Source organism: Neopelma chrysocephalum, unplaced genomic scaffold (assembly GCF_003984885.1).
Source record: "Neopelma chrysocephalum unplaced genomic scaffold, ASM398488v2 Primary Assembly neopelma1_24, whole genome shotgun sequence".
In the NCBI taxonomy this organism is placed as follows: domain Eukaryota; kingdom Metazoa; phylum Chordata; class Aves; order Passeriformes; family Pipridae; genus Neopelma; species Neopelma chrysocephalum.
The window spans coordinates 13,852,785-13,868,149 of NW_020897693.1; the positions used below are offsets into that span (position 1 = coordinate 13,852,785).

The window sequence follows — 15,365 nt, forward strand, 5'->3', positions numbered from 1 at the left end:
CTTCTCTTGTTTACCTGTGCACTTAGGAGAATTATGTGTCTAGTATGCAACTCAGAACCAGCAGAGGTTTGTTTTTTTTTTTTCTAAAATGGATGATGCTTTGAGAAAGAAAAATAGGAAAAAGACAAACTACTAACAAAAAAAAGATAAGCTTTTCCTAACTTTTGCTCTCAGAATTGTTGTGTTACATTTCTGACCAGGGCATATGCATAAGTTAGGCTAATAATATAAGAGTTAGGGTAATGATCCTTATACATGTATTCACATATACTAAAAAAAATAGCAAAAGCTTCCTTTGTACCCAACAGAAGAATTCTGGTTCCCCTGAGGCCAATGATAAAATTTCTACTGACTTAATACACTTTTACAGAGTATCTTTTTTTAAGAAGAATGGCTTTGTATTTTTCTGTTCCAATTTCCAGTTGTTGCAAATGGCCATGTTTTTCAACTTATAAAATGTGAATGCCTTTTCACTGAAATTAACTGTTGTATTCAACATTAAAAAATCTGACTCAAATCCTGTCATTTTCCTGTAGCACTAATTTAGAATTCGACGCTAGGTGAATTCTCTCCTTTTCACAACTGAACGCCATTGACATTAAACTGTTGTAAATTCACTCCACAGGGATGAATAACTCCTTTGATTTCAATGGAGCACCTCCAGATTGATGCAGGTGTAGATGAGAATAGAACAGTCCTTCATTTTATATTCACGCCCCATTTAATACGTATTTGGTTTTCTGAATCACAGAATCATAGAATCGTTGAAGTTGGGAAATGTTTGTAGAGTGAAAAAGAAGGACTGTGTCTTTTAAACTGAATTTTTAAGAACGTAAAATTTAAGAATATAGACAACTAGACTTGGGCAGGAATGATGCATTACTTTGGAAATAATATCTTTACAGTATGACAGCATTTTTCTCTCAGTGAATTTTAAATAGCAAAAGTATTATACTCTGACAAAGAGATGAATGTATCAGGTGTCTTAATTTCTTACCTGTGGAGTTATTGTGACTGGAAAATACAATTTGCATTTATTGTTAACAAAATCTTAACCACATCTGCTTCAAAACTTTATTGAGAAACAACCTAAGAGCCATATTGTCCTACCTGGTCCTCATATTTAGCACACAGTCAAAGTAAAATTTTCATATGGGGAAAAAATATTTAATTTTAACTTCTGAGCTAAAAGAAAAGTAACATTTAAGATTTCAAAAGTTTCATCACAAAAAAAACATAATAGTTTGCTTTAATCATACAAGATCCTAAAGAAAGCTACAGCTTTCAAAAAATAGGGGCAAAAAAGAAATGTTGCATACAAAGAGCAAATTGTCAAAATGGAAAAAAAATAAAAAAGAAAATTTCTTGGCAAAAATAATATTACTCAAGGAGATAACTGTAATTTTCAAGATCTATTTTCAGGTACATATAAAATAAATTACTTCAACTAAATATCTTCACCATCTTCTACGGCCAACATTGGGGCATCAATTTTACACATCATACAAATTTCCACTTAGCACTTATTGGTCAATGTGAAAAAAAACCCATGCACTTTCACAGTGATTTTTTTTTTAACTCCTTTCTCTTTTCTATTGTTTGGTTTTTTTGTCTTAAATCACTAATGGCTTATCCTTGCCTAACAGAAAACAACATAAACTTTTTTTCAGGTTTATCTAGATTCAAATGGATTGAAATGCTATAATGCATATAATACATGTAAGAACCTACTTTCTTACCTTCAGTGCTTGTAGGACTGCAACTAGTGATGTGCACATTGAAAGTGTTATAGCCAGGACTCACTGGAATTGTATCATCAAGATAGATTATATGATTCTCTGCATACCTGCCACCCTGCCTGTAAAATGGAAATAATACTTATTGAGTGTGTTAAACAGGATGGACTCACTGTTATTTGGACTGGGATGTGTAAAGTTTCACAGTAGTATCAGTGCTTGATGTAGCACCATAGCCACAGTATGATGTGCACTACACTAGGCAAGGCAAATAGGAAAAATACAAGGAAGCAAATAAGACAAAACCCCACCCCTCTAAATAGTTATCATTCTTTTCTGTACCTTAGCAGCCAATATCTGATATTAAATAATTTAAGATCCCTGAATGTGTTATAATATAAGTGTATTTTAACAGATGTTGACTTAAAACTAGACAGATAAAAAGTCATGAAACAACTTAGGACCTTGTAATGAATGAAGACAGGAAGCACCATATTTATATTCACAAATGTTCTGAAATATGGTATAGGTGAGTTAAAAAATGATTCTTCAACCTTGGGTTGTCTAGATTTTCTCACCAAGTGCTCATCTCTCCCTTCTATCTCCACATGCCCATTAAAACTGTACATCATTTAAAGAGCGTATGAAATACGAAATATCAAACCATCTTTCAGTATAATCTTAAAGAGATGGATGAAAAATTACAAGACAATAATGAGCCTCTTGAAATTCTTTTGGAATTTACTTGGCTACTGTCACTGCAGAACAGACTAACAGTCTGTCTAGTCCACTGTGGTGTCATTTCTAAAAAGAATGCAATATTATTCCATAACTTTCACTTCATAAAGCAGTGTAAGTGGAAGAAAAGCCAAGACCCATTTGCACTGGATTTTCACATAAGCCCTGGAAAGGTTACAAGTAGAAAAGGTAACTCTGTATTTTGGAGACAATAAGAGGAAACAGGTTTAATGCAAAGAAACCTCTTTGTCTCCATTACGGCAGGATTCTTTGAAAAGTTCTAGAAGGAATTTATGATTGAGAACTTCTCTCATTCTTTATTGACCATATGTTAGAAATCCTGATAAGGAGTTAGGAAATCCTGTCAGTCACAAGTGGTGAAAAGGAGGGTATAAATAATGATTATTTGAAGTGTATTTCTTTTTTTTAATCAATGATACTTTAGGCTCAGTTTTGCCACCATCTCTCCAAACTTCATTCCCAGGTGGTATGGTACAGTTTTAAATCAAAACATACCTTTCTGAATCAGATCTGATCTTCACAATCTATGGAAGAGTTTCTCGTTAAGGGATTATTTGTGGTGATGAACAGGATAAAAAACCTGTAAGGGATGAAACATGGTTTTAAGACACTGCACATCATGATTATAGGATTGTTTGGGATCAGGGAAAAAAACACAAGAGGTAACGCACAGAAGTCTGGATTTTATCCTCACTTGTACCAAATGTTTTTTGGGTTTTTCAGAAATTCTATTTCTCTTCCTTTGCACTTTTCCACTAGTTTATATTGAGCCTGCATTTCCTTGAAACAGTATTTGCTTTACACTCCTTTGTGTGTGTAGGTGAAAATATAAATAAATCTATAATTTAAGAGACAGAAGTAGTATTAGCACCAAAGATTACAGTACTTACAGTCTTTGAACAATAAGAAGGATTAATATTAAGAAAATTAGAATAGGAGGCTGAAGTTTACAAATTTTCCAAAAATTTTTCCATAGCTTATTCACAAATATATTTCATAAAAATCAGGAGGTCAGGGGATATGGACTTTCACTTAAAATGTTACAGGTGGGCCTTATTTTCAGATGCAGGCACAGCAATATTTGTTAAATCTAGCTCCATTTAAAATGCATTTTCCAAAGACGAACCAACTGAAAATGAATCATCACTTTTGGAAAACACATTTAATAACTCCATATATGAAGGCATATGCCTGGAAGCAGGAGTTAACCATCTGTGGTCCTTAAGTACACACAGTATACTTTACTAGAATTTTTATACAGATACATATTTCTGTGTGCATACAGGTTTCTCACGACAAATGGCAGTGTTTAAACGTAATTGGCATGGGTTTTGTATGGTCAAAAACATATTAAGAATGGATATTTTCAAAAAAAAGTTTTCAAAAATCTGTGACTAAAAGAATTGAGAAAATTTATATATTTATTCAGCAATAAACTAGCTTTTAGATATCAAGAAGCATATACTTTTAGAGAGACAGATGCAGTTTGGTCCTTGAACTCGATAGTCTAGGATTTTCTGCTTGTTTGTAGACAGAGTGGCATTGGCATTTTTCCCATTAAAATACTGTGTTTAGGACAAGAAATTCTTCTTGTTCACATAAGAATTTGAACTTGCTGAAATTTTTCAATTTAAACTTTTCTAAACAACATCAAAATGTCACAAAACCTGACTTTATTCTACAAGCATAGACTCTAGGATAGATTTCAAAAGGTATTCAGGTGCTTAAACACGGATTTGGAACTTTCTGTGATTTACAGATTTTGTCTAAGTGTATTAATCAGCTAACTACCATATGTTTTCATCTCTAAAAGCCTTTCAGATGAGAACACATGTTTACTTGCTAATATAACAGAAGTGTTTAAGGTCCATATGTGACCTTGCAGGGTTAGGGAGTATGTCTTACAGGCAGTCAGCACCATTCATGTCAGCTTAATCATACCAAGATATTGGTGGCTATCACATTTTTTGAAAGACTTAATTTCTATTTCTTATTTCTTTTGAACAGAAGAAAACCAGCAGCTTGTCAGTATGGTATTAGGTGGGAGGCAGTACATGGCAGGATATGAGTCAGTCATTAAGCCTGCTGGTCAGTAAAAAAAACCTCAAAAACTCAAAACAAACTAAAACTTGTCATGACTAGGATGATTCTATGCAGAGAAAAAATGCATTAGACAATTTATTCAGAGATACAAATTTATTTACAGAACATGCTAATACTAAGACAGAGAAAACATTTGAGATACTTCTTCCCTACCTTGCTGCAGAAAACTTCAAACATCTGCATTTTATACATTCCTACTTCAGGAATGTTTTCTCTGGACTAGTTCTGTATTATACCCATGCCCACCTTTGGGATTTGATCCTGTAAGATAGTTAAGTGGGATATTTATAGGGCAACCATGCTGATGAAGACCTTGTATGCTAAGCTCTAGAATGACAAGAATTTCTGCTTTGGTTAAATGAGAGCAAGTATATAAATATATCTCAGCCCTTTGTCACAAAACTGTGTGGGAAAGGCACATTAGGCAAGGTGCTAGAAGTGAGGGAAGCTCTAACTACTTGCAGCTATGACACATTATTATTCATTGCATGGTGTGTCACTCAGACTGTCATAATGCACAGCAGAGAGCATGCACATTGTCAGTGCTGAACAGCACTGAGAGAGACTGCAAAGGCACAGGTCATTTGGGGGAAATACCTCAGTAACAATCCAGGCACAGGTTTGCTGCTCTTTGTGAAACAGATCTGGCAGCACATGCTAGAGGGATCATCAGCTGGTTACTAACAACCAACAAAATTCATCCATTACGAATGAAGACGTATTTGAAAAGGCTTCCTGAGATGGAGTCAGAATTCTGTATGCAAAGTACTCACTAAATATTATTCAACTCCATATACTGGTCTTACAGAAAGTGATCTGAACAAAGAACAGGTCAAACGCGTAAACAGTCATATGGGTATGGGTGTCAGCACAATGCTTTGCTGAGGAAAAAGCATAATCAAGAGAAGGTAGAATCTGCAGGGTCAGAGAATGCACAAATATAAAAATCTAAAATCACCCAGGAAGAACGAAGATAAATAAGCCAGCAAAGTAAGGAAATCAGATATAAGCATCAGATTTAAACACACACACCCAAGATGAGTCAATTAGGCAAAGACGGCAGTCTGAAGTTCTTGAATAAGAAAATCTCAAGTTATAGCTATTAAAAAAAAAATAAAACTAGTTTTTATATATTTGAAAATTAGTTTATATGAACAAAAAAACTTGTCCTACTTCCAATAAGAATATACTTCCTTGAGTATTTGCAGAAAGTGAAATCACAGTGGAAAAATTCATTTTGTGTCCCCCATCTGTAAAATGATTGCAATATTGGGATAACTTCTTCAGTGTTTCCGCTGCTCTCTGTTTTCTTTCCCCACATATAGCAGCACTCTCTTCACTCTCTTTTTAATGGGTTTGGGGTTTTTTTTTTTTTTTTTGGTTGATTGGTTGTTTTGGTTTGGTTTTGGTTTTGGTTGTTTTTTTAATAAACTTCTGACCACGAGTCAAGAATAAAAAACTTGAGGTCAAACTTTAGCAGCAATTCAGAGAAAAAATTCTCAAACATACTTACCAGGTCAGAAAGCCTTACTGTAGTACCATTACAACCAGCCCTGCATGAGAACTTCTAGCAGCTGGTATCAGCACTTTCAAACCTTATCTATACTTCACTCATGCTAATAGGTTTCTTTTAGAATACACTGGATAATAAGATACAAATCACACTGTAATATTCCTTGTTAGACCAAGAATTTGAGCAATTATGATTGAGGTGCAGAGCATTTCCTAGGAAACTACTAAGAGGAGCTGATGATATGCTCCTCCATCAAGAATATGAATTTGTTAGTAATGTTACAATATATATATAAAGGACCCTATAAGCTTATTACTTTTAAATTAGCAAAACACCCACACATGAAGTTGTATTGATGCAGGTCTTTTCATCAGTGGGTCTAAAGTCATTGCATAGGAACCATCTTAAAGACCAACAAAATGTACCAGCCTCATTCTGGTAAATGATTCACAGTAGTACCACAGAGAATTTTCACATTGAGAATGAGAATTTGGTTTCTTGTTCAATTTCTTTTAAAATTTTAGTAGGCAAAATGCAACCATGTAAGTATCATCATAATTTTTTATCATTATTCAAAAGACACTGATATCAAAGGACCTGAACAAAACTGTTTAACTTGATCAGGAATTTAAAGGTCTAAGCAGTACAAAACATGTTCCCATAGTGTGACCATTTCTTAACTCACTGAACAATTTGAGCACAACAGTAAGCTAGCAATTTAAGACAACTAGGTTGATGGCAAACGTGATATGGGAAGGTCAGGATAAATATCAAACTGAAAACAAGAAAGTATTTATATATTCATATCTTCATTAAAAAGCCAATGTCTTTCAATAAGCACTGCACCATGTATGATTAATTTTTCATGACATTCAGAATTGTTATCTAATGACTTCTAGAAAACTTGGTATAAAAAAAAATCTTTATGCTTTTTATGGAGCAAACAAGCAAGTTGAAGACAAATAAAAGAGAGAGAAAATACACTATTGCAGTATGTGATGCTGTCTCTAAAGATTCTCATTTTGGGTTTTGTTGGGTTTTGGTTTTTTGTTAATATTTACAAGGGAAAAATTAAATTATGGAGTCATAATTTTGGAAGGGAAAGGGGCATTCAGTCTAATCTGCTGCTCAAAATAGATCTGATCAGAGCAGGTATCTCAGGACACATCCAGCGGAGACTTACAACACCTAAACCACCTACAAGAGCCTATAATCTCTCTTGACAACCTTATCTGATTTTTTACCACCCCAGAGTTTTGGGATTTTCTTCCCCTATTATTAATGTGAAAGCTGGGAGAAATGGCTTAGGAATGCTGCCTTTGCTGTCCTGGGAGCTGAATTCGCCATTGCAATGATGGTAACCAATGTCGATCGAATGGGAGCCTATTACATGATGTCAGAGGAATAAACAGCATCAGCTATGCTAGTCTATGCACTAGAAACATTTCCTGAGGAACAAAGTAGACTTTTAAATGTAGAATGAAAATACTGAAAAGGCATCTCTAAAAACAGAAAAGATGGGATCAAGGAATTAAGAATGAACAGAGAACATCTGTATCTCCAGTATCTCAGCAAGATTAGCTACAGAAGTTATGACAATTGCACAAAATTATCAACTGGGCACTGTGAGATGTCTAGTTTTGTTCTGTGAGTTTTAATGACATCCTGCTGTTCCCTGTGATACTCTGGCACCCTGGATATATTCACTATTGAAAACCAAGCTAGAAGGAATGAAATTATCCAACAAAGAAATGTTTAGCTCAAATTCCAGTCTTTTAAATACACATAAAATATAATTGTTACAGTATAACTATTACCTGAATGTGACAGAAGCAGCTGTGTTTTCCATTTCAGATTACATTGAATCATTCCAGACAAAACTAGACTAATTTAGCCTACATAAATTTATGCTGTTATTAGATAAGATATATGTCTCTGAATTATTAGAAGTCAGGCTAAAAAGAAGTTTCATGAATGATAACACGTAGCAAGTTTTTTAAAATCTTGATTAAAATTATGTAAAGATTTTTCTAATATACTGATATTTAAGATTACAGAAAGTAAAATATTAATCCAAATAAAATTATACGAAATACAATATTTAATCATAGGTAATTTTAGATTATGAATAGATTATGAAACAGAATTACTGAGGATATAAAAAATTCTGCTTTTAAATGATACCTGAGAAAACTGAGAAAGTATAAGATAGTCTGTGACCAAACATGGTGCAAGTCTATTAAAATGGGAGGCCTAATGGCTACTAAAGATTTATTCTCAGATATTTCTAAAGATTACCAGCCAGTTACTACTGGACTTGCTCAAGTAAGTGTGTATACACAATGACTTTGTCAGAGTACTTTCATAAGAAAAGCTGAATTGCAGGGCCAGAAGTTGGACTTTGATGATCCTTGGGGGTCCTTTCTACCTCAGAATATTTTACAATTCTCTGATTATTTGTTCACCTATGGAAAATGACTGTCAGCTGTACTTGTTTTATACACACATACATGTGTCTATGCATACACTGACTTTGTCTGCTCTTTACAAGCAGAATAAAAATAATTTTCTGTGTAAATATAGCTCTAAAATATTAACCTAGAGAAAATAACTTGGAGATACTGATAGAATTTAACAGGTATCATAGGAGGAAAGAGAAAACTAAATTATCAGAAGACATGAAAAGTCTATTAGGGATCAGCATATAAATTGAAATATTTCCTGACAACTGTCATTATTGTGCCAAAGTTCAGACAAGCAATAGAGATGTCTCACTCAGTCTTCTATGCTGCCTGCCAGCACTATCATAGCATCCAGGAATCTGAAACAAAACCAGCTGATTAAAAAACTAGAATAAAAGGAGACCAAATGGTTTTCTTTCCTGTTACCTGTTTATAAAAACAATTGTGTATTGTAAAGATCTCCTAAAGGATCTTTCATTTAATTCTGTTTCATCAAGAAACTTACTCTGTACAGGTTTCAGTAAAGCTGAGACTGATGGAAAATGCAGCAGAATACAGTTCTGGGTACATATGCCTATTTTTCCCATGTATATAAGACAAGACCACGGAGCTGTGAAAGGCTGGCTGTGAAATTGCAGAGCACTGTTTTAACTTATATCTACTGGGCTGCACATGATTTATACTAAATGGGTTATTTCAAGAATTAGGATGTGTTGTCATCAACTCCTAAAGTATGCATTAATGATAATAAAAACTTCACACGAAGCCTTAAAAATAGCAAGACTGATTTCTAATTACTCCTAACAGAAAAAAAAAAAAAAATCATAACACTACAGTCCTGTACCTACTCCAGAACACAGCTGGTAGGACAAAATAAGCAAGACTAACTTGTATGAACATATTGTAAACTGGCACCTGCATAAGTTAAAGCAAAAATTGAGCTTAGTTCACAGCAACAGCAGAAAAGTGGAAGAGTGGAGGAAAAAACATTCTAGCTTTAAGAATAGGTAACCACAAACTTTTTCAAACTGCAACCTTGATTGTAATTCCAATCCCAAGATGTTCAAATCACCTAAACTTGTAAGTCCCCCATTCCAAGTAAACTCAGCAAAAAATGAGTCAGCTCTTGATTTCCTCCTTGCCCTCAATAACCACTCTAATGACACTGAAATCTGTTGCTACGTACTGTCACTTTACAGGAGAAAGTGATTGCACGCAGACTTTTCCAAATATTTGTATTTGTATGACCTTAAATTACAAAGCACACATTTTATGCCTGCATTTCCCACATTTTCCAGCCTTATCTTAAATCCTGATACATCCAAATCAATTCATCCTTGAATAATTCTCAGGTTACTAGAAAAGTACAAAACAAAAACATTCTAATGCCACTTGAATTTGCCACAAATTCAGACACTGAAAACAAAACCATTTGATTAACATGTTGAGCCATACAGATACTTTGCAACAGTCTTAGAGTCACAGTGTATTAAAATAAACTTCAGTCATTCTCTTAGTATGAAACAAACCTTTTGAAGACTACAGCTCCATGCTTAGTAATCTTCCACAAAGACTAGCCTTTCTACCGGATGTAAGAATCTGCAATTGACAAATGAAAGCTGTAAAACTTTATGAGCTGAACTACTGCCATTCCTGGAATGTATATACTTCCCCTGAAACATTTAAGTAAAGTCCCACCTATTTCTGGAAAAAAAACATGTGGAAGATAAGAAGCTGATCAGGAGTAGTCAGCATGCATTCACCAAAGAGAAATCATGATTAACCAACCTGATAGTCTTCTGTGATGAGACAACTGGCTGGATAGATAAGGGGAGAGCAGTGGATATTGCCTACCTGTACTTCAGCAAGGCTTTCAACATTATCTCCCATGGTATCCTCATAGGCAAGCTCAGGAAGCGTAGGCTGGATGAGTGGACGGCAAGGTGGATTGGGAATTGGTTAAATGGCAGAGCTTAGAGGGTTTTGATCGGTGACACACGGTCTAGTTTGAGGCCTGTCACTAGGGGTGTCCCCAAGGTTCAATACTGGGACCAGTCTTGTTTAACTTATCCATTAATGACTTGGATGAGGGGGCAGATGCCTCCTCAGCAAGTGTGCTGACAACACAAAGGTGGGAGGAGTAGTTATCAGCCACTGACAGCTGAGAGCTGTGCTGCCATTTAGAAGAACCTTGACAGGTTGGAGAGATGGGTAGAGAGGGACCTTCTGAAATTCAACAAAGACAAATGCAGGCTCCCTGAGCAGGGAATTTGGACTAGATGACCTCCAGTGGTCCCTTCCAACTTTACCCATTCTGTGACTGTGTGATGTTTTGCAGCTGTAGAGGTAGCACAATTTTACTTGTGGAATCAAGCCCAGGAAATTTGCACTTTACTAAAAATCTTTAGTCTGTGTCAGATTGTGTTGCAGTTTACTATATGAGAAAGTCTGAAATTTACACCAAAATAGGAAGCACGGCATATAACAGCTGTGTAGCTATCTCAGTAACAAGATGGCAAGGCAGGGAAGAATATTTCCTTTCTTCCTAGGTTCCCCAGAATTTCCTAATGGGAAATGAAAATATTTCAAACACATGAAAGTTACATGAATTTGTATAACATTCGCTCAAGTTGCTGTAAAAAGGAGCAGAGATAAACCTTTCATGATCACACTTCCCTCTCCTACTTTGACTCACAAACAAAAAAAAGGTCAAGATCCAGCTGTCCTAAACCATACTTGGTGCCTTCATTGTCTTGGAAAGAACAGTTCATTGCTAAATGAAGCAAGACAATTAATTCAGTATATTACCATGAACTTCAGCTGCCACTCAAATGAAACCGTTTTCCTCTGTGTAAAAAAGTAACCTGCCTTTGAATTTAGAAACAGCCAACTTGCCATAGAATTGGAGAATTTGCACACATCTACATGTTGGACTTGCCATGTTCTAATGATCTGTATGAACTAAGCATCAAGGGGGAAAATCAATTCATTTCCCTTAGCAAAAATTTCAGAATACTTAGCTCAGAGAGTTTTTGCGATATTCTTGTACTTAATTCTCATGAACTTGCTCCCAAACAAGCATAAACAGCTTCTCTGTCTCTTGAAAATCACCATCATTACTTTAAGTCACTTGTTTAATTAATTTATTTTATTACGGTTGCTGTTTGAGGAAAACAAGTCATTCTTGCAATCCAGGGGAAAATCACTGCTGTTTTATATTCTGAGAGTCTGAAGAGAGGCTGTAAATAGTAGAAATATATTATCAATATTTTCAAATGAGAAAACTAGTACAAACCAATCTATTCACCATTTCAAAAGTGAGAATAGGTTTGTACTTTGAACACCAATAATAAAAGACATTAAAAACCTCAGAAATCCAGAGCAAAATATAACATTGCATATGAGATCAAAAAAACCCGTGCCTTTTGGTCTGAAATTATTTTTTCAAAAATGGTTTTAGTAGGAAGAAAAAGAGAGAAAATTTTATTTTAATTTGACCCTAGTATACTTTTGCTTTTTGATTTTGTATTTAAATGGATTAGCTTGAAGATCATAAAACATACATGCATTCATGCTTTGTGTCTTTCAAAAAGAAAGCCTTATACAAACTCAAAGGTTAATATGTAAAGATTTTCAATAACCTCAAAATCCTAATTATTAACAGATTCACGATCTGCCCTTAAAAGATAACTTATTCATAAAAAAATTGTTTTGCCAATATTGCTGTGTACATGTTTAGGAACTCCTTTTGAAAATGTCAATCAGTTTATAAATGTTTTGTCCATATCCTCAAGTACTTCTGGATTATTTTCTACATCATATTCTGCAATGCTTCGTCAGGTTCAGTGTTAAGTAACTGTCAAATCATTCCAATAACATGGCTATTATTTTGTTATTCAGATGGTTCTGGCTATGCTTAACATTATGATTTTCCATCTAGCTTTTCTTTGTTTAGTTTTCATTCATTTTTCTTATTTGAAGCTTCTGTATTAAGCACAGTACTGTGTCTTACAAAAAAAACCCAAACAAACAAACCACAACCAAAAAAACAAATGAAACCAACCCACAAAACAAACGAACAAACACACAAAAACAAACAAACAAACACCCCTCCCAAAAACACCACAACAACAAAAAACCCAAACAAACAAATTATCCACTTAGGAGGATAATTAATAATCTCAGTGAGAAACACTGAGATTCTCAAGTTCTAAAAAAATTTGTATGAGAAGTTACTAATTCTGTAGCTTTAGGATAATCTACTTTTTCTTTAATTTGAACACCAAAGCAGAAGACAACTGTCTGCCATGTGCTGAAGTCAACTGTGTGCTGAATACAGTTTGTATTTCAGTAGCCACGTAATACTTCTACTATCAAAGATCCTCATTTATCCCTTCAGTACAATACGCAGCCACGTAGAATCCCACCAGAAGGCCTAGCAACCATTTACAAATCACTTAAATTCTACCTGAGGATTTAAATAGTCTATAGCTCTTGGGTAAACTTTTGTACGGTGGACTACTTCAGCTGCTAAGATAAAGAAGACTTCCTATTGATAAGTTACTAGCAAGCTATATATGGAATATGCACATCATTCCGTGTGTATATCAACTAATTATAGTATAATACTTATCACACCCACAACATCATAATAGGCAAGAAGTATGTGTGTCTTTCACAATGAGCTTTCTGAAGGTCTGCATCAGTCATGTCTCAAGCACCTAGCTTCCAGGACATTTTTCTGATCTTGCATGTACATAGCTGTTTATCAGAAGTATTGTACTTCTACTGTACTGTAGTGTGGCAAGAATAACCATGAATAAATGCCAACTAAATCTTGCTATGGAACCATAATCTCCACTCAGCATGCAGCATTTCAACAACTAAGTCAGAAAGCCAAAATTACCATCCTAACATGTGATAATTATACTCTTTAACCCCTTGCAAACCACCCCTAAGTAGACAAAACAAGAACTGATAAGTCTGGGGGCAGAAAGATCAAATAAGCAGTTGCTCATAAAACTATTATGAACTGGGTAACTTGAGGCATTTTTATCTTCTTCTATAATTAAGAAATATTATATTCCATACCATGCTGACATTAATAATTAAAGCAGTATTGCTTATGAAAATAATAGGAGAAATGAAGCTGCATTGTTTGAGGCAATTTCCCTATGAAACTGCTGAGATATTCCAGAGAATCTAAATACTGAGTTGACAAATCCAGTTGCTTTCAAGGACAGCTACGTGAAATATCTTATGTCCACTCCAGTTTAGTGAAATATGTTGACATGCTTTCTATTCTACTAATTAGCTAATGGATGGTAGGAAAAACAGCAAATACCAGTGAAAGAGACTCAAGAAATTTCTACATTAACAAAGGAGCAAAAAGTATCAAATTTTGGCAAAAGCTGTAATGAAATGCAGCATCAAGACACAAATTGAAAGTGAAAGATATTTTTTTCTATTCAGTACTCAAGCAAAAAATGAGTCAGTATTAAAATTCAATTCTTGTTGCTGCATCTGCAGGCATAAGAATGAATATTAGCCACATCGTTAAAGTACAGATAAACCATCACAAAGTGATTTTGTCAAACTTTGTGAAATGTATCTCGGCAACCATTAATAATAACTAGTAGAAATATTTACTTGAGATCATTGGGTCACAAAGGGCATGATAAACATGGTGACAGCTTTCTTGGTATGACTGAAAAATTAGTTTTGACCTGGTTGAGGTCTCCCATATGTGTCCTGTAAGCCCAGCTAATGAGGCAGGACAATCATTAAAGTTGGATGAATTAATATGACATGAATAGGAGAATCTGCAGATGCAGTGACAGAGATGAAAGTAGGTCACATTCTCACAATTTAAATAGAAACAGTCTAGGCAGCATTAGCATAAGCCTTGTAAGACTTGTACTGAAACCCACAGCACAAATCTGTAACATCTATTATGACTGACAAGAAATATAAGAATAGATAAACCAACAAAAAGATCATAGAGATACACAAAAATAGAAAAAAAAAAGAAAAACTGCCTTACTTTTAACTGGCATTCAGTGAATTAAAAATGTTTACAGCATACTCAATAAATATGATGTCCAATATGATAAAAACCAGTGGATATAACAATTATTTTGAGATAATTTCACTTCAAATGACTGTAAAAAAAATACATATCTCCCTGTTAGCATACATAAAATATTAAAAAATACTGAATAAGAGTGAGAACTGAGTAACAATATTTTACAAGAGTATTGAAAAGTCTTGTTTTCTCTAAAGCTCTCGGTAGAACACACAACTTTTTTTAGAAAAAGCATCAAATAACCCAAAAAAAGCTGTTGGTGTATAAGAGTTCTTTGACCTTTCTTCTCCTGCACCTTTACTCTTTTCTTTGCTCATTTTAAAGGATACTATGGTAATGTTGAGTGGACACATGAAGCAGCAATGGCATTATGAAAACAAACAACTGAAATATGAAATGGCTAATAGGAAAAATGGAAATATGAAGAATATTTGTGTTTTTAAAAATGTTCTTAATTTATATAAATGAAAGATTAATGTTCACAAAAGATTAACAGCTCTGATTATCATTCATCAACAATATATTATGTGGTCTGAGCAGTTCCCAGACGAAGATACTGTTCAACATTTTTTGGTACAACAGAAACGTTTTCTGTGTATCATCGTCCACCCCCCCGGCCCTGAAATGGAACGATACAAAACCCAAATAATTTTCAAAGTCATGAATATTACATAGTGTCTTGTAATGAGAGGACATTTTTGCAGTAA

The 15,365-nt window shown here is 34.4% G+C and overlaps 1 protein-coding gene across 7 annotated transcripts in view; it reads right to left on the reverse strand.

Annotated features, from left to right (window-relative positions):
* Positions 1-15,365, reverse strand: part of LRRC4C (leucine rich repeat containing 4C) — a 505,344-nt gene that overhangs the window by 99,004 nt on the left and 390,975 nt on the right. For 6 of the 7 annotated variants that reach the window (XM_027704208.1, XM_027704172.1, XM_027704181.1 and 3 more), the window contains 2 exons: positions 2,991-3,075; positions 1,740-1,858 (listed from right to left, as the gene is read on the reverse strand). The gene's annotated coding sequence lies outside the window, so the exon portion shown is untranslated. Of the gene's footprint in view, positions 1-1,739; positions 1,859-2,990; positions 3,076-4,751; positions 4,840-15,365 lie in introns of those variants that run through there. The other variant, XM_027704199.1, reaches the window with a different exon arrangement.